Source organism: Lathyrus oleraceus, chromosome 4 (assembly GCF_024323335.1).
Source record: "Lathyrus oleraceus cultivar Zhongwan6 chromosome 4, CAAS_Psat_ZW6_1.0, whole genome shotgun sequence".
NCBI classification, from domain to species: domain Eukaryota; kingdom Viridiplantae; phylum Streptophyta; class Magnoliopsida; order Fabales; family Fabaceae; genus Lathyrus; species Lathyrus oleraceus.
Genome location: NC_066582.1, coordinates 376,525,595 through 376,547,232, shown reverse-complemented (window position 1 = coordinate 376,547,232; position 21,638 = coordinate 376,525,595).

Sequence of the window (21,638 nt, the reverse complement as noted above, 5' to 3'; positions counted from 1 at the left end):
GGAATGAATATAACAAGTCAAGAAGTCAATAATACTTTTTGGTATTTTTTGAATTAAAATAAAATACAAATAAAAAATAAACAAACAAAGTTGAACCTCAAATTCAATTCAAAACAACTTCAATGAGTCCAATTAAATTCTCATAAGTTCAACATAGTCAAACAAACTTTGACTAATTTTCTCGCAAATTTTTAAAATCAGAAAGTAATTAAAACCAATTAAAAACAACCAAAAATAGCATAATATGAATTAAAATCTCAAATAATCTTAAAACAAACAAGAAATTATTGAGACTATTTTTCATTGACTTATCATGATCCATAGATGCTATGAAAATATTTTTGTATTTTTTAAAAGTCAGAAAGTATTTTAAAATGAATTAAAATCATTAAAAACCAAATAGTTCATAAAAAATTATTAAATGAAGTCACAAAAATGATTAAAAATCATAATATAAAACTAGATTTTTTCAAGAAAAATTTCAAAGTTGGTCTCATATTTTTCTGACTTCATATGAATTTTTAATGGATTATTGAAAATAGAATGAATTAAAAGAAAATAAAAAGAAAATGAAAAAAACGAAAAATATTGAGCCACCGGATCCATTTCATTAATTGACGTTGCACGCTGCATAGCTTGGATTTGATGATGCACGGTGGGCTCAAGTCAACAGCGAAACACGATGCATTAAAAGAAGTAATTGAAATGAACACATGAAATTAGATCGTGAGAGAGAGAGAGCCAAGGGCCATGAGCAACACACATGGTGGTGGCGGTGGAAACCACCGTCTTCTTCGATCAACCAACAGATTCCGGCCAGAATTGCAGGAAAATGAACCTCATCAAAAATGAAAAACATAGGCATGGAAATGAAGCCCATGTGATGTAGATCGTCATTGTACCATTAGATTCCTCTCATTCTTCCTATATTGAGAGAAAGATGAAGGAGAAAATCATGGTGCCCACACGGATTGTTCATGAAATGGCAAATTGAATGCAGTAAAAGCTTGCCTCAAGTATGAGGACTTCATAGAACCACAAAAACACAAGAATACTACATTGAATTGTGAGTTTCAGATCCAAATAGTTTGAGCTTATACCTTCAAAATGGTGAGTTTCTGGCCACGAATTCTTCAAGCTTTTTGCTCCTCTTTGATCTCTGAATGTAAGGGAGATGATTGGCTAAGGAATCTGGCTTTGAAACTCAACTAATGATGCTGAATTTCAAGCTCGAAAATACTGAAAAATGGTGAATGATTCCTTTGGTGAGGGTTATGGTTTCAGTTCTGCAGCATGTGGGATCTCCAAAAGGTTATGAAATGAAGGAGAGGAGGCCTTTATTTATAGGTGAATGCTTCTGAATTCACACTTTGCTCATGTGCATGGGAATTGAAATTTTGAATGCATGGGCCTTTGTGGACGTGTGAGAGGCCCATGAATGGCTGAAGGAGCTTGATGAGATCATTTGGAAAGCATGTGGTCGTGCACTTGGAATGAAAATGACTTGCATTTCAAATTTTAACATAAAATATCAAAAATGCACATAAATGAAAAGAAATTTGAATCTCCCAAATGGTAGATCCAAATGACTATTGTGAGTAATGGTTGGAAATATTTTGGAATAAGGAACAAAAGTCATGTTGGGCAAAAAACCATTTGACATGTGCAAATTGATCAAAATTGGCTTGGAAAGTTCAATTGTAAAACATGTTCAAATCATTTTGAAAAAGTTAACCAAAAGTAAGCTTGATAAAACCCATATGAACTCATGATAAAAGCTTCAAATGAAAACATATCCAACATAAAAGTTGTAGATATTTTCAAGGTAGTTAATTTAGACTCAAATTTTGCATCATTTGGATTTTCTATGACAAAGTTATGGACATTTGAAATTGGGTACTTTTTCAAATTCAATGAATTAGGTCCAAGATGACCTATAATGTTTTGCAATGGCACATGTATTTCCTTTAGAATTATGAAATTTTGTCCAACATAACATTTGAAGTAGACATCTCAAGATTTTAAATGCCTTTTATCCCACCTCAAAAATCATAAAAACTGAGAAAGTTATGCCCTTGGCAAGTTGACTAACAATTAGGGTTTCAGTCAAAATGACCTATAATGTTTTGAAATGATGATAACCTTCCAAGCTTCAAATGGATTTTTGATGATCATTAAAGTTGTTCATATGTTTCTTAGGAACATTTTGTATTTTGGGATCATCTTCATTTGTCAAACACATCAAGAGTTATAGCTCATTGAACCTCAGCTTAGTCAGATGACTTGACTAGTCAACTTTTCAAGGTCAAACTTCTAATCTTGATGAATAAATGATTGAGGTGCCTAAAATAGGCTCATATATGCATAAAATTATAAATGAAAGAACTTTCATTGATTAAATTTGACCATAGGTTGAGATTGCTTCATGGGCAAGGCACAACCAAAGCACAGTGAAATTAAGGTTTCCTTGGGAAACAATCTTCAATCCCTTTGGGTTATCTTGGTCAAATTGGAAAATTGAGATACTTGGGTGACATATATGATGATTAGGAACTTTGTGGACCATTTTCATGCTTTTTCTCTTCTTCATCTAGCCATTGCATTGGGCTTAGGAGCCTCCTAGGAGCATTGTGGAGCACATGATCACTTGAGCTTCAAAACAAAAAGAGTTAGTGACATATTTTTGTGCTTTTGGTTAGTAATCAAATAAGCAATGCAATAACATAAAATACAAGCATGCTTGGTGATATCAAAACACTCAAAAAAGTCCCAACCCTAGGGTTAAGGAGCCAAACATGCTATGATCCTTGAGGCAATGCACTTGTGCAATAACATGATGCCGTGAGGGATCTTAGGGTCAAAATTAGGGTCTTACAGATGCCCCTATTTAAGGTCATTCTAGCCGGAGATATGAAGGTTAAAATCTTCGTCTCGACGAGATAGAATAAGCTTAAATAATAACAAAGAGACGAATTTTGGTCCCTAAGAGACCTCATGATGCAAATGTATGCATGCAAAATAAAATATTCATGGTGAATACTTGCCACAAAGGAAAAGAAATCGGGAGGAACTTGAAGACCCATAAGAGTAACACACACACTAGGGAGACAGAGACTCTGGGAGAAATAAGGTAAAAATGCGTGAGCAGGTCACAACTTGAAAACTTGCTGGGAGACACGAAGGGATTCCACAAAAATAAATCGATGGAAAGGCTCGAGCTGACGCAAAGATGCATGTATTGGGGAATATGCCAATACAGCAAAACTATCCACGAAGGATACATCGGGAAAAGATCTGGACTTAAACGGGGATGTCCATACAGGACTCGGCTGAGGAAGAAACAACGAGATATTACCAGTTACTAGGTAATAAACTCAAAGAGAGACGTGTTATCAAAACACCGGTTACTGGGTGAGAGAACAACACGCTCAGGGAGAAAGAATATCTAAGACCGGTATAAGGGTGAAAGATATCAATCGTCCGAAACATCTGAGGAGGACCCAAAAGGCACATCTCAACTCAGGAAAATCTGACTCCACAGGGGACACACAATCATAATAGGGAGCAGAAGGAAGGAACACCAGTGATACCGATTACTGGGTATATAATAGGTGACCAACCGGGCGTGAATTGGGAACATATCCAGGACACTCATCATCCGAAAGGAGGGCTGAAAAAGCAAACTCGACTTACAGGATGGACATTCAATTCCACAAGGAAATACGAATCTTACTCGACTGGGGAAGAAAAAGACTTCGATTGAAGAGCGCATGAGATATATTATCTACTACCGTTATATGGGTAACAAACGTAGATAACATACTCGCATGGAAGATTATCCGCAACCGGTTACTGGGTTAATAAAGGATAAGTCGACCGAAAAGAAAGGACATCGGGATACCGGTTATTGGGTATAAAATGATGACCAATCAGAAGGAGCAACAACCATTACCAAACAAGGGTAAATGAAAGATGACTCTCTAGGGATAAATTGCCTGACAGAAGCAATTATCCGAGAGATACATCACAGATTACTGGGTGGTATACTCAAAAACGAAGGAATATCGATACCGAATACTGGGTAAAGATAACCAACAAAGAGGGGATTACATCTACCGGGTACTGGGTAGAAAACCACAGAAATAGGACTTATAACTACCGGTTACTGGGTAAAAGGCCACAAAATCCGTTGGGGAGAGGATGAACAATTACTAGTTATTGAGCAATTGAACAACCGAACCACGGGGAACTGCATGGGATAACAAGAAAGGAATCAATCTAGGAATAAACTAGAAAGACACAATCAAACAAGACTCAACCCTATGAGGATATAACTCAGAGGAGTAATTCCATCCCAATACACCACTAGGGAGGAAACTGAAATGATAATCATCCATGAGGACATAACTCAGTGGGGAAGAAAGAAGGAAAGATAGACACTTTCTGCTTATGGGGCTGACTCTATATGGAGAGACCAGGCACAAACATCTGCTTGGGAAGAACATTTCACCAACAGCAGGAGATAACAAGCAAAGATATATGGCAAAGAATGCAATTATGAATATCTGAATGCTATGATTATGCGTGTATATGCATGATTTGTGTATAATTAATGCTGACAAACAGACATATCTAACACAAACAAGTCCAAGAATCACGAACAGACACTCATAAAACGTCTCGACAAGAAGGGCAAAGCCTACTGGAAAACTCATCTTGGGAATAACCCGAGAAGGATGAAAATAAATCATCGGGGATATCAAACCCTATCCCAAAGCTACACTCGTTGAGGATACAAAGGAGATGTATTCAGGAGCAGCGAAAGAAGATAATCAAACAGAGAACTCAACTCTGATGGGGATTATCTCTGGAATAAGAATAAACAAGGGAAAACTATAACCATAGCTGGGGATAGGCAAAGTCAAAGCTTCCAGCTGCAGGAAATAACACTCTGCACAGGAGAAGTCTTCCAGGAGCAAACAATCCTGACATAAAGAAGATGCAGAAAATCTGTTGGGGAGCTTCCATCAACTCTCTTGGGCACAGGTGGTTTAATAACAATAAGATCCGCCGGAGAAGAAGCTCTACTGGGGAAACTTATTAAGGAATGACGTAAAACTCCGTGGGGAACAACCACCAACCAGATGTACATCAATCAAAACACTCCCTTTTATCTGCTGGAGAGGAAACTCTGTAAAGGGGGATAATAGTATTTTGCTCCACTAGGGAAGGAAGTAAACATTTTCACCACCAGCTCTTGATGCTAGAAGAAATCTTCAGACTCGGAGGAGATACAAACATCAAACTCTGATCTGGCAACCCCACTGGGGACAAGCTGCAAATGCTCTTGAGGAAACTACCCTTGCTGGAGAAATTGGAAATGAATCCTTCATCAACAAGCGACATGCCGGGGATACCTCTTTTCAAGACAAATGAAATGGGAAATAAGCCCTTCATCAACTGCACTAGGCAACTTCCTGCTGAGGAAACAATTATCTAGAAAGGTAGCTCTGCAGGGAACACATGCTTACTCCGTTGGAGATTCTTACTCATGTCGGAGAAGACAACCTTCATCGTAAGTAGACAGTCAGGATAATGAGACAAAGAATGTTCTCAACTTAAAACATATCAACTTTTATCAATCTATAAGGGATTTTAGGTCAGTTCACACAAGGGATGACAACCATACAAATGATAAAACACAAATGCTAGCGCCTGATATAGAGGGATGCACATCTCTAAAATATCGAGGCAAAAATTTGGAAACGAAGGGATCATTCGCAGATCAACCATAAACCAAACATGAATTGCTAAAACTCCGCAGGAGAAACAAGTATGTATACACAAACAAACTACTGGGAATGTATTGGATGAACATCCAAAAATCCTGCTAGGGGCAGGCAATCCATAAGACATATCAATTCACTGCCATTAAGGAGAACTTCCCATGCCAGACTCTCTGGGAAGCTGATGATGTATTATTCTTTCTGCGCTCGGTTGAGGAGACAACTTGAAAGCTGAAAAGGATATAAGGAGCGAGAGTGCCAGAATATGAACAAATGTCTTACCCTTTAGTGATCATACTATCCTTGGGAAAGCACTGAGGACATCACACTTATCCTTTTAGTCATTGTGAATGTTCACTTTGTTTAAAACATTTTATTCATGAAAACTTTATTTGTTTAAAACACTAATATTCATCAATTAAAACATGCAAACATTTGTTAAACAGAAACAAATAAGAGGGCAAATAATTGGATAAAGGTTCAAATCTATTTAAGAGAATGGTAGTCCGCAAATGGCAAGACTCCATGGATCTTTATAAAATTGAAATTGGTGATATACATGGAAAAGAGCTACATTGAACATAATGATCTTTTCTCCACCAACTCTGAATCCACTATACTCGAAACTTCAGTTGATGATGACTGAGCGAGAATCCTTGACAATGACAGTTGTAGAACAAAGTCTTGTCAGGATGCAGTTACTTGCCAAATCCCTAAATTTTGCCTAGATTTCCCCAGGGTGAGATACTCAATCTAGCGGGATATATATTCATTTTTTATGTCTCTAACTTTTGCCTGGATCGCCCTTTCGGGTTTTCAATCCACCGAGACGCTCATTTTTGCCTAAGCCGCCCTTTCAGGTTTTCAACTTAGCGAGCTATTCTGTTTTTATTTTTTTAGGCGAAGTATTTCTTGACTGCATCTGAATTCACAGGACGAGTGAAATCCTCCCCATCCATAGTTGTGAGCAACAAGGCACCGCCTGAAAAGGCTCTCTTAACAACGTATGGACCTTCATAGTTTGGAGTCCACTTTCCCTTGGAATCTAGCGCAAAAGACAAGACTTTCTTGAGCACGAGGTCACCTTCTCAAAACACGCGAGGCTTGACCTTCTTATCAAAGGCTTTCTTTATCCTTTGTTGATATAACTGACCATGGCACATGGCAGTTAATCTCTTCTCTTCAATCAAATTCGGTTGGTCATAACGACTCTGAACCCATTCAGCCTCAGTCAACTTGGCTTCCATCAAGACTCTCATTTATGGGATCTCGACCTCTACGAGGAGCACAACCTCCATGCCATATACAAGGGAGAAAGGGGTTGCCCCTGTTGAAGTGCAGACAGATGTACGATATCCATGCAAGGCAAATGGCAGCATCTCATGCCAATCTTTGTACGTAACAACCATCTTTTGAATAATCTTCTTGATGTTCTTGTTAGCAGCTTCAACAACCCCATTCATCTTGGGTCTATAGGGAGAAGAATTATGATGTGCAATCTTGAACTCGGTACACAACTCTTTCATCATCTTATTGTTCAAGTTAGATCCATTATCAGTAATGATCTTGTCTGGCACACCATATCGGCATATGAGTTGGTTCTTGATGAACCTCACAACCACCTGCCTGGTCACATTTGCATACGATGTCGCTTCAACCCACTTGGTGAAGTAATCAATGGCTACGAGAATAAAACGGTGACCGTTTGACGCCTTAGGCTCAACCATGCCAATCATGTCAATTCCCCACATGGAGAAAGGCCATGATGAGGAAATAACATTCAGAGGTGTCAGGGGAATATGAATCTTGTTTGCATAAATCTGACACTTGTGGCATTTCTTTACGTATTTGCAATAGTCAGACTCCATTGTCAGCCAATAGTAGCCTACTCTCAACATCTTTTTTGCCATGGCATGTCTATTAGAATGAGTACCAAATGAACCGTCATGGACTTCAGTCATCAACAGGTCTGCTTCGTGTCTATCCACGCATCTGAGCAGAACCATGTCAAAATTCCTCTTGTAAAGCACATCCCCATTAAGGTAGAAACTTCCAAATAATCTCCTCAAAGTCTTCTTATCTTTAACAGATGCCCCAGGCGGGTAAGTCTGACTTTGGAGAAAGCACCTGATATCATAATGCCATGGCTTATCATCTTTCACCTCCTCAACTGCAAACACATGAGCTGGTCTATCCAAGCGCATCATAGTAATCTTTGGGACTTCATTCCAATAATTGACAACAATCATTGAAGCAAGCGTAGCAAGAACATCCGCCATCCGATTCTCATCTCGAGGAATATGATGGAAGTTGACTTTAGTAAAGAAAGTTGAAATCCTCCTCGCATAATCTCTATATGGGATGAGGCCAGGCTGATTCGTCTCCCATTCACCCTTAATCTGATTAACAACAAGGGCCGAATCGCCATAAACATCAAGATGTTTGATCCTTAGATCAACACATTCTTCCAAACCCATAATACATGCCTCATACTCCTCCATATTATTCGTGCATTTGAAAGTTAGCCTTGCTGTAAAAGGAAAATATCTGCCTTGAGGAGTAATAATCACTGCCCCAATACCATTTCCATACTGATTGACAGCGCCATCGAACACCATACCCCGTCGGGAACCAGGCTCTGACCCTTCATCGAGCGTAGGCTCATCACAATCTTTCATTTTCAAATACAGAATCTCTTCATCAGGGAAGTCGTATTGCACAGACTGATAATCTTCAATTGGTTGATGCGCCAAATGGTCAGCCAAGATACTACCTTTAATAGCTTTTTGAGCTCGATACTCAATATCATACTCAGATAACAGCATCTGCCAACGGGCAATTCTCCCAGTTAAAGCAGGCTTCTCAAAGATATACTTGATCGGGTCCATTTTGGATATCAACCAAGTTGTATGATTCAACATATACTGGCGTAGACGCTTAGCACCCAAGCCAAAGCACAACATGTCTTCTCAAGCATTGAGTATCGAGACTCACAGTCCGTGAACTTCTTACTCAAGTAGTATATTGCATATTCTTTCTTTCCTGATTCATCTTGCTGACCAAGGACACAACCCATGGAATCATCAAGCACAGTCAAGTACATAATCAACGGTCTCCCTTCAACAGAAGGGGACAAAATCGGAGGCTCGGACAAATACTCTTTGATACTGTCAAAGGCCTTTTGGCAATCCTCGACCCAATCATGACATTGATCTTTCTAGAGGAGCTAGAATATAGGCGCACATGTGGTGGTCATGTGGGATATAAGTCTCGAAATGTAATTCAAGCGGCCAAGAAAACCTCAGACTTGCTTCTCAGTTTTGGGCGCATGCATCTCTTGTATTGCTTTGACCTTGGCAGGATCAACTTCAATACCTCTCTCGCTGACAATAAAGCCCAATAACTTGCCGGAACAGACTCCAAATGTACACTTGTTCGGATTCAAGTGGAGTTTGTACTTCCTCAAACGCTGGAAAAGCTTCAACAAGTGTTCTACATGTTCAACTTCCGTTTTCAACTTTGCAATCATATCATCGACATACACCTCGATCTCCTTGTGCATCATGTCATGAAACAAGGTAGTCATAGCACGTTGATACGTTGCTCCGGCGTTCTTCAAACTGAAAGGCATCACTCGATAACAGAATGTTCCCTAAGGTGTGATGAATGTTGTCTTCTCCATACCCTCGGGTGCCATTTTAATCTGATTATAACTGGAAAATCCGCCCATAAATGAAAAGACATTGAATTTAGCCGTATTGTCTACCAACATATCAATGTGTGGTAGAGGAAAATCATATTTTGGGCTAGCTTTATTCAAGTCACGATAATCCACGCACATTCGGACTTTTCCATCTTTTTTAGGTACAGGCACAATATTGGCCACCCATCTTTTTTAGAAACCTCGCATCAATTTGCTTCTGAACTTCTTCTTTAATCTTCACTGCCATATCAAGATGAGTTCTTCTGAGCTTTTGCTTCACAAGCACACATTCAGGCTTCAACGGCAAGAAATGTTGCACGATATCAGTATCTAGACCATGCATGTCTTCATACGACTAGGCAAAGACGTCAACATATTCTCGTAGCAACTCAATCAACCCCTTTTTAACAGACTCTTCAAGGAGTGCCCCAATCTTCACTTCACGAATGCAGACTTCAGACCCCAAGTTGATTGTTTCCAGATTCTTAAAATGTGGTTGAATGATCTTCTCCTCGTACTGAAGCAGACGGGTTATCTCATCAGGAATCTCTTCAACATCATCTTCTTCTGGCTCAAATACAGGGAATTCAAAGTTGGGAGATGGTGTTAGATCATTATGTTCAATGGGTTTGATCAACCTGCATAATGATTTTGAGTATAAAAGAGATTTCAGAATTCAAACAAGGCAAATCATTATGCAGATGAAAAAATGATTTTATTCTCTTTTTTAGGGTTTTATAGTGATCACCAATTTCATGCGGAAAGCAAAAATGAAAAATAATTTGAGAAAACAAACATTTAACATACATTTATTGAATGAATATCATTGTATTAACAAATCATGCCAACAATGTCTTCACTTCTCCCTTTGGCATGAGAGAAGGGTTTTTAAATAGGAATGAACATATTACATTGATTTATGGATAACTGTTGGAACATCAATAGCGACCCAATTATTGCAGATCCCGCCAGGTATGACAAAGTTGCCTAGGTCTTCCTCTTCATCTTCTTCAATGATGGCAGCAGCTTCTTGATCTCTATCGGTATGGATGAAACCTCCACTCTGAAACAGCCCAAGATCATTAGGAACACCGGAAGAATATCACGGGATTTATTATCTTCCACCTTTATCATTCTCCCCATACCATTAGTTGCGCCACACTCGATGGCCAACTTCGCGTCATTGTAGGAGACAAATGAAGAAAGTCCTTTCCTAGAAGGCTCAACAATAGTAAGGATTGGAATGGAGTTCCAACCTCATCCTCAACATCGATGTAGGAAAAGGAAGATAAATGGATGACCAAGAGAGCCTTCTCTCCCCCTATCACCACCAACTTCTTGTTCTTGACGAATTTCAACTTTTGGTGCAGGGTGGATGTCACGACGCCTGCCTCGTGAATCCATGGTCTACCAAGTAAACAGCTGTATGACGGATGCATGTCCATAACTTGGAAAGTAATCTGGAAATCACTAGGTCCAATCTTGATTGGGAGGTCTAATTCACTGATCACGGTCTTGTGCGATCCATCAAAAGCTTTTACTACCACTCCACTCTGCCTCATGGGAGGCCCCTGGTATGAAAGTTTGGCGAGAGTGGACTTTGGCAATACATTAAGTGATGACCCTGTGTCCACCAACACATTGGACAGGGCATCGTCTTTACAATTCATAGAGATTTGTAAGGCCAAATTGTGGTCTTTTCCCTCCTCAGGAAGATCATCATCGCAGAAGCTCAAATTGTTGCATGCAGTTATATTTGCAACAATGCTATCAAACTGTTCAATTGTGACATCGTGATCCACATATGCCACGCCCATCACCCTTTGCAACGCTTCGCGGTGTGGCTTTAAATTCATCAACAAAGATAAGACAGATATCTTTGATGGAGTTTGAAGCAACTGCTCCACAACGTTGTACTCGCTCCTCTTGATGAGCCTTAGCATCTCATCACCATCCTCTCTCAATATGCCAGACTGGCCAACTAGGATAGGAGCTTTATTAGTTTTGACAACAACGGGGTCAACACCCTTCACAGCAGGAATAGAATGATTTGAAGAAGAAGTTCCCACGGGACCGGCAGAATTAACGACATCCCTCTTCACGGCGTTTTTGTGGGATTTCGGCTGAGCCGAGAAAACACGACCACTACGGGTCATTCCACTAACATCGAATATGCTTATAATAGAGGTTGAGGGAAACGACACCTCCTTCCCATCTTCAAGCATAACAACACTGTAACGGTACGAGACCGCTTTATCCGATACATACGGGACAGGGCCCACTGGCTTTATCGCAAGAGTTGGCACCACCTTCCTTTTGCTGCCATCATACTTAATGATAACAAGATCAAGAATATTGAACACAGAAGTGATAACATCAACTTCATCCTCATTACGATTTTGAAGTATCTCGATCATCCCTTGGTCTAGCATCTCTTGGATGTCCCTTCTTATCTTGCGACATCCTCTTTCAGTGATAGTGCACACATGGCACCTATCGTGATCGTGCTCATAGTGATTGTGCTCACACAACAACCTATGCATTTCCACCAGGGACTGCCTTATATCATTCACATAAAGGACCTTATACTTGCCAGGGCAACCCTGGACCATGTTGACAGCCGCCTTCCCATGCTCGGGCAATGGGTTCTTCTTAACATTAGGGCCTACATCCTCAAAGAATAGTATCCCACTCCTCACAAGGTCTTGCACCTTCGTCTTCAACGGAAAGCAGTTCTCTACATCATGTCCGGGCGCGCCGGAATGATACACACAATGAAGTTCAGGCTTGTACCACCAACGAGGATTGGCTGGCACAGCAGGAGGATCACGTGGAGTTATCAATTTCCTATCAATCAAGGAAGGGTACAGTTTAGTGTATGTCATAGGAATTGGGTTAAAAGTCACCCTCTTCCTCTCATAATTATTGGTGTTGTTGTTGTTATTGCGAGGCTGGTAAGCCTGTTGTTGTTGATGAGATTGTTGTTATGGTTGTTGAGTTTCTCTGAAAGTAGGTGCTATATGAGCCACCTGGTGTTGGTTGACGACTGGTCGCACTTCCTTCCTCCTCACACTGGGCCTTCTTTTACTATGGGAAGAAACAACATGAGTCTCCCCTTCCTTCTTTCTGGAAAATCCTCCATATTTCTTTGCCGAAGAATTATCATCACGGGACAGACGTCCTTCACGGACTCCCTCTTCTAGGCTCATCCCCATATTTACCATTTTGGTAAAGTCCGAGGGAGCACTAGCAATCATACGCTCATAATAGAAAGAGCTCAAAGTCTTCAAAAAGATCTTTGTCATCTCCTTCTCCTCCAATGGTGGCACTATCTGAGCTGTCAATTCCCTCCACCTCTGGGCATACTCCTTGAAGGTTTCCTTATCTTTTTGGGACATCGCCCTCAGTTGATCTCTGTCCGGAGTCATATCCACGTTGTACTTGTACTGCCTTACAAAAGCCTCACCGAGGTCATTGAAAGTGCGCACAGAGCCACAGTCAAAACCCATATACCATTTCAGGGCAGCGCCAGACAAGCTGTCTTGAAAATAATGGATGAGCAGTTGGTCATTGTCGATATTCGTAGATATTTTTCTAGCATACATGACCAAATGGCTGAGCAGACAGCTATTCCCCTTGTATTTTTCAAAGTCAAGGACCTTGAACTTCATCAGAATCTTTACATTCGGGACCAAATAGAGCTCAAAGGCTCTCTTCCCAAACAAGTCTTTCCCTCGAAGGGCCTTCATTTCCTTCCTCAAGTCAGAGAACTGGTCTCTCATCTCGTCTAATTTATCATACACATCCGGGTTCTCAAAGGCCTCAGAATGGTAGATAGTCTCGTCAACACGGACTTGAGGAATGGGAGCTGGAGTAGGAACAGAATTAACCATCGGGGGTGGCACCACAAGGACTGGGCTAGATGCCGGCTGAGCTTGCACTTGCGGATGATGTCCTTCGGGCATGAAATTATGGGGCATTCCCCAAGGGTAACCAGAATGCATAACATGGGCTGATCCCATAACAGGGGCTGGTATAGAGGTAGAAGCTACCTCAGGCGCTTGATTGGACACAGACGCTTGCACATTTACAGCTTGCTTTTGAGCTTGGAGCAAAGACTCCACTAAAGCAGATAACCGACTGACTTCTTCTTTGAGTTCTCTGTTCTCGTTCTCTAGTTGTTCGACCATCGCTTTGACGTTTGCGCGAGTGCGGTATGGATGCGTCAGCTTGTCTTCAAAATAAATGAAGAGCAAAGAGTTAGACCACTGTATCAAGAGCTCAGAACCAAAACCTGCTTATGCATATGATGCATGCAATGCTTGTGCATATGCTTTTGTTTTTTTTATCGAAGGAACTTTATAAGGATCTATTTGCAAATATTTTAAAAATATTGAACTGTTTGAAACATATGCGGAATACTCATTAGCAATATAATATTTGGAAACTTTTTACACCAAAGAAGTAGTACAGTTTCGGTAACCAAATATAATACAAGGGAAAAGAAGAATAAACCTCTTATGGAGCCCTAGAAGCAGTCGTCTAAAGCCTTCAAGATCGGAAGATACGTCGCACGAATCCTCTTCACCTCTCTCTCATAAGTTGCTTCCATGTCGGCCTTCTCCTTGGCGAGCTGATCGTATCTCTTCTTCCAAAACCTAGACGAGCGAGGCAGGAGAGAAGTAACCACATCATCGGGCTCATCAATAACCTGATGCTCTAGAAACTCGATCATTGCATCCTTATCCTTGAGCTACTGAAGAAGCTTCGCACGCTCACGAACCCAAGCACGCGAACGGTCTTCGTCTCTCAACTCCCCTACTCCTTGATTAGGGAGGGTTGAAGGCCCAACCATAACCATAGGGGTAGGTATCGGATACTCATACGACATGCGGTACTCAAGGGCTCTCTTCCTTACCCAAGAGGTGTAAGGCTCCAAAGCAACACAATTCCTCGGACCAAGCTCATTCCTCCCTTTCTTATGAACCTTACGCCAGGCGTGGACCATCCTATCCTTCAGGTTTTGGGGATCTTTACCCTCTTGAAAGAATAATCCTTCCAACAAAATGTTGTTAGGTTTATCCTTTAAGGGGAACCCAAGCTGACGGCGAGCCAAAGCAGGGTTGTAGTTAATTCCACCACATGTACCAAGAAGAGGTACATTGGAGAACTCACCACAAGAATCGATAATCTGAACGCCATCATAAACACGATTATACCAAGAGATATCATCATTAGTGAGAGACATAAGTCTCGTGGACCACCGTAGACATCCCTTGTTCTCCTTGAAGGCAAGCGTCTGAGGGAAGTGCAAAATAAACCACTTGTACAACAGAGGCAGACAACATACAATGGAACCACCGCCCTTTGCATTCCTCATATGCAAAGAGAAATAAGTGTCACCCAATAGAGTCGGAACAGGATTAAGAGAAGAGAAAATCCTAATAGCGTTCACATCCACGAAGTTGTCGATGTTGGGAAATAACACTAGCCCATAGACGAGGAGTACAAATATGGCTTCAAAAGCTTCCTTACTCATGGCCTTCCCAAACAAGGTAGCTTTGGCAATCAGAAAATCAGACGGGAGACCTTGAATTCCACCCTTGGTAGTCATGTTGGCGACAATGTTGGATACCTCTATGTGAAGCATGTCAGCAATCTCTTGAGAAGACGGAATCTTCTCCAAACCACTGAACGACAATCGGTCAAGAATAGGTATACCCATATGATAAGCATACTCTTCTAATGTAGGCAAAAGCTGGAAATCCGGAAAAGTGAAGCACCGATACAAAGGATCGTAGAACTGCACCAACACACTCATCAGACCCTCATCCACCTTGGTAGAGAGAATATCTAAAAGCTTCCCATGGCGAGCTTTGAACTCTAAGGACTCTAATATATAAGATGTCAGACGCCTTAACTCTCTCAAGTCGGGTTGTCTGAAACTGTACTTCTTCGTATTCCTTCTTTGCTTATCCATGTCTGAAAATTTGCAAATAGACCTTTTAAGTTCCTTACAAACATCTTATTGTCGATGACATGAATGCTGATGAATGCATGGATGCAACAAACACACTCAAGGATCAAGCAAGTCACACCACACAAAGGTCACGAGATGGCTCAAGTCATCGTCAATATCAATCATATATCTTGGTGGATTAGATTTTACACCATATCAACACCCAAGATCCATTGGTTTTGAGGATATACGAGAACGGATCGACCGCGAATCACGAGTTTGTTGTGAGTCACGAGCATGGAGTTTCGGTTAAGAACCACCCAACGGGAATGTACTACGGTTAAACCTGATAATCATGTTCTAAAAGGTTCCCATAGTCATCATCCCATCTTTTGGATATTATCGGATAAAACGACTACTCGTCCTCCAAAGTTATTCTCAAGAGGACTTATGAGTGTAGTATCGCGTAACAATCGCATCAAGTCTTACACTTGAACGACCTTCGCACTACGTCTTAAAATAGGCCAAGATGGGCTAGGTATCTAAGGTCCTTGGTTTCTAGGGTTCATATTGGAAAGAGTAATGCCTAACCACGACTACTCGTGTGATATTAGTGATCCCAATAAGACCTCTCCACCAAGTGAATGGACTCGCAAGTTAACTTGTTAAGGACTAACTCCATACAAGTCAACAAGACTATGTCATTCTCTTATCATAAGTGCACTCGAGTTCGGGTATAGAACTCATCTCACAAGAAACCACCCAGCATACAAGCAATTAATATATCAAGCAATTCATCCATTACAAACAATACATTCATCCCAAATTTGCACAAAAATATGCCACAAATAAATATAAACATACAACACATACAAGCAAAAAGTAGGCTAAACCCACGAGGCTAGATTTCGCCAGCAGAGTCGCCACTTTTCTGTAGCGGGGTTTTCGTTACTTTTAGGTTTATTGACTAAACCAAAAGTCAACATACAATTCGAGTCGCCACCGCACTTTTATTTATCCAAAGGAAAGGCTAAAAAGCGAACAAAAGCCAAGTAAGAAGTTTTTCAAATCAAAAACTAATAAGAATGTCAGAGATCTGGGTAAGGGGGTTGGTTATGAAATGGGAAGGTTTTACGCACCCAAAACATCCTTAGTACTCTAAGGGAACCTTTTTTTTTGCAAATATATGTTGTAGGTTGGTATTTGTGAAAAGATTTATGCAAAAGATTGGAGGGATGAGAAGAGAATAGATTATATTTACAAATTTTGTTGTTTGAATGGATGAACCCATTGCCTACGTACCATCACAAAGGAGGATCAAAACCTCGTAGTTCGTGGTAAAAATTTCAAAGATTGGTGAATTGATTTTAATCAAAAGCCTTAAGGTCTTTTGTTATCAAAGGGAGAAAACTCAACCTAAACTAACAATCCTCCATGTGAGGAAGGCTTCAACATGCTAGTGAGGGGGTAACCCTATAATAAGCATGGAAGGCTTATAATCCAACACTAAGGATGATGTGAGATTTACATCAACCACTATGATAACTCAAACCTATGACTAATGTTTTTGAAAAGAGTTTAACAAGTGGCCATTGGAGCCACAAAAACAACTTGAAATGGGTTATATTTACAAGTTAAATTTATTTACAAAATGAGGTCAAAGTTGGATTAAAGTTTATTTACAATGAGTATTTATGAAAATGGTTTTGAAAAGTCAAAGGCCTAATGCCTAGGTTTCTAATTTGAAATAAAGTCAAAGTTTTGAAAATGATTTTTGGCTTGGTTAGAGTGGGGAGAAGAGAGAAGGGCTATTCCTAAAGCATACAAAGATAAAGAGGGAGAGATAACCCCTGGAGTTCCTTTTCTTGGAGTCATAGAGATGACTCAAGATGCCCCTTTCCTTTGGATTTAGCATACAAGCAAGCACTCAATAATTTGAATTCAAGCTCCTAGGATCTCCATTTGGCTTGGCTCTTAACTTGGCTACTCATGACAATGGTCCTCTTTTCACAATCTTAAGATGAGGTTCCTATCACACCAAAGCACACATAAAAAATCTCACAACATAATAAAGGGAATGGACAAAGAATAAGTTTGAGGAGAAGTCCTTTAAGGTCAACTTTAAATTTTAGCATTCTAAAGGCATGAGGCCTAGTTGCTCTTCAACACATTTTGCATTCTAAAGGCATGAGGCCTAGTTGCTCTTGAACTCCTTTAAGCATGGGTGAATCCTAATTCTAATTCCTTTCTCTTTTTTGCAATTTTTGTTCATATCAAAACAAACACAAACAACACAAAATAGCAATATATTTATATACAATAATGGGCTCAAATGAGCAAAAGAAAAATGACATAAACATAAAATATGTGCTCAAGTGAGCAAAATGGAAATCAAGATGAATAGTGAGCAAGAAATAAATGATATTAAAAGTAAATGACAAGAATTTAAAAGCTCAAATTAAACTTAGTAGTTAGTAGAGTTATGTTAGCTTGTCATAAGACAATGTAGCGCTATGTTAAGCAATCGTAAGTGGACTAATATAGTAGCCACACATATCTGAGGTCGGTCAATAAGAATATAGGCAAAGAACACAAGTTAGAGGTCATGACTAGTAAGCCAAACTCCATAAACTTGCCATGCCGAACAAAAGGGGAAGGGCCTTGTATTAACTTTTGGTTATTTGCTTGACCAAGAAGTAACCTATCTTTGACACAAAATAACTCACTTGATCATGGATCAAGTTGAGTTTGGTTTGGATCAAAGAAGATTAAACTCCTATTTGTCAAGACCAACCTCAAGACTTTAACTCATTGGCCATTGAGGGAAAGAAAAAGATGAAGATGAAAGGGAGGGGATAAGAAGTCAACAGCCAATCCCAATTGATCAAGAGATAACTCATCCTTGATTAAATTCATTCATCTTTCAGGTGATGATCCTTAAGGATTCTCAAACCACAAGATCCAATGAATTTCATCAAAGTTGAATCAATTCAACCTTGATCAACACCAAACAGAAGAGGAATGAATATAACAAGTCAAGAAGTCAATAATATTTTTTTGGTATTTTTTGAATTAAAAGAAAATACAAATAAAAAATAAACAAACAAAGTTGAACCTCAAATTCAATTCAAAACAACTTCAATGAGTCAAATTAAATTTTCATAGGTTCGACATAGTCAAACAAACTTTGACTAATTTTCTCACAAATTTTTAAAATCAGAAAGTAATTAAAACCAATTAAAAACAACCAAAAATAGCATAATATGAATTAAAATCTCAAATAATCTTAAAACAAACAAGAAATTGTTGAGACTATTTTTCATTGACTTATCATGATCCATAGATGCTATGAAAATATTTTTGTATTTTTTAAAAGTCAGAAAGTATTTTAAAATGAATTAAAATCATTAAAAACCAAATAGTTCATAAAAAATATCAAATGAAGTCACAAAAATAATTAAAAATCATAATATGAAACTAGATTTTTTCAAGAAAAATTTCAAAGTTGGTATCATATTTTTCTGACTTCATATGAATTTTTAATGGATTATTGAAAATAGAATGAATTAAAAGAAAATAAAAAGAAAATGAAATAAACGAAAAATGCTAAGCCACCTGATCCATTTCATTAATTGACGTGGCACGCTGCACGGCTTGGATCTGATGATGCACGGTGGGCTAAAGTCAACAGCGAAACAGAATGCATTAAAAGAAGTAATTGAAATGAACGCATGGGATTAGATCGTGAGAGAGAGATCCAAGGGTCATGAGCAACACGCGTGGTGGTGGTGGTGGAAACCACCGTCTTCTCCGATCAACAACAGATTCCGGCCAGAGTTGCAGGAAAATGAACCTCATCAAAAATGAAAAACAAAGGCATGGAAATGAAGCCCATGTAATGTAGATCATCATTGTACCATTAGATTCCTCTCATTCTTCCTATATTGAGAGAAAGATGAAGGAGAAAATCATGGTGCCCACACGGATTGTTCATGAAATGGCAAATTGAATGCACTAAAAGCTTGCCTCAAGTATGAGGACTTCATAGAACCACAAAAACACAAGAATACTACATTGAATTGTGAGTTTCAGATCCAAACAGTTTGAGCTTATACCTTCAAAATGGTGAGTTTCTGGCCACGAATTCTTCAAGCTTTTTGCTCCTCTTTTATCTCTGAATTTAAGGGAGATGATTGGCTAAGGAATCTGGCTTTGAAACTCAGCTAATGATGCTGAATTTCAAGCTCGAAAATACTGAAAAATGGTGAATGATTCCTTTGGTGAGGGTTATGGTTTCAGTTATGCAGCATGTGGGATCTCCAAAAGGTTATGAAATGAAGGAGAGGAAGCCTTTATTTATAGGTGAATGCTTCTGAATTCACACTTTGCTCATGTGCATGGGAATTGAAATTTTGAATGCATGGGCCTTTGTGGACGTGTGAGAGGCCCATGAATGGCTGAAGGAGCTTGCTGAGATCATTTGGAAAGCATGTGGTCATACACTTGGAATGAAAAGGACTTGCATTTCAAATTTTAACATAAAATATCAAAAATGCACATAAATGAAAAGAAATTCGAATCTCCCAAATGGTAGATCCAAATGACTATTGTGAGTAATGGTTGGAAAGCTTTTGTAATAAGGAACAAAAGTCATGTTGGGAAAAAAACCATTTTACATGTGCAACTTGATCAAAACTGGCTTGGAAAGTTCAAGTGTAAAACATGTTCAAATCATTTTGAAAAAGTTAACCAAAAGTAAGCTTGATCAAACCCCTATGAACTCATGATAAAATCTTCAAATGAAAACATCTCCAAAATCAAAGTTATAGATACTTTCAAGGTAGTAAATTTAGACTCAAAGTTTGCATCATTTGGATTTTCTATGATAAAGTTATGGGCATTTGAAATTGGGTACTTTTTCAAATTCAATGAATTAGGTCCAAGATGACCTATAATGTTTTGCAATGGCACATGTATTTACTTTAGGATTATGAAATTTTGTCAAACATAACATTTGAATTCTACATCTCAAGATTTCCAATTCCTTTGGTACCACCTCAAAAATCATAAAAACTGAGAAAGTTATGCCCTTGGCAAGTTGACCCACAATTAGGGTTTTAGTCAAAATGACCTATAATTTTTTGAAATGAATGATAACCTTCTAAGATTCAAATGGATTTTTGATAAACATGAAAGTTGTTCATATGTTTCTTAGGAATAATTTTTATTTTAGGATTATATTCATTTGTCAAACACATCAAGAGTTATATCTCATTGAACCTCAACTTAGTCTGATGACTTGACTGGTCAACTTTTCAAGGTCAAACTTCCAATCTTGATGAATAAATGATTGAGGGGCCTCAAATAGGCTCATATATGCATAAAATGATAAATTAAAGAACTTCCCTTGATTAAATTTGATCAGAGGTTGAGATTGCTTCATGGGCAAGACACAGCCAAAGCACAATGAAATTAGGGTTTCCTTGGGAAACAATCTTCAAGCCCTTTGGGTTATCTTGGTCAAATTGGAAAATTGAGATACTTGGGATACATATATGATGATTAGGGACTTTGTGGACCATTGTCATGTGTCGCATTACGCGAAAAATCGGCGGGAAAATGAAACAACATAGCCGCCACTGTGCGTTATTTATCCCAAAAGAGGGAAAGGAAACGCTCGAAGTAAACCTGGAAAAGACATGGTCTCGCGACCAGAGATTGATGGGATCAGGAGTCGGTTATGGGAAGGGAAGGTATTAGCACCCCTACGCATCTGTCGTACTCGACGGGATCCACGCACAAAAGAATAGAAGAAAGGTTGCTAAAACTGCTCACAAACTGCACACATGCTGGAAACAAACACAAAAGGACGAAAGAAGTGGAACTCGGCAGGATATCGCATCCCGGGCCTACGTAGTCTGTCAGACACAGACATCAGAGTCGACGTAGTTCGGGGACAGGGGAAACGTGCTCGCTAGGATGTCGCATCCTATGCATACGTATCTTCTCTAACCAGAGAAAGAATCAGAGCACTCGTAGTTCGGCTAACGCACGCCAAACAAAACACAAACAGGAAACCGACTGCCAATCGCTGGACTTACGTCAGACTCCACACAAATAGGCAAACATGGAAACCGAATGCCAACCGCTGGACTTACATCAGACTCCGAACCAACAAACACACACACAG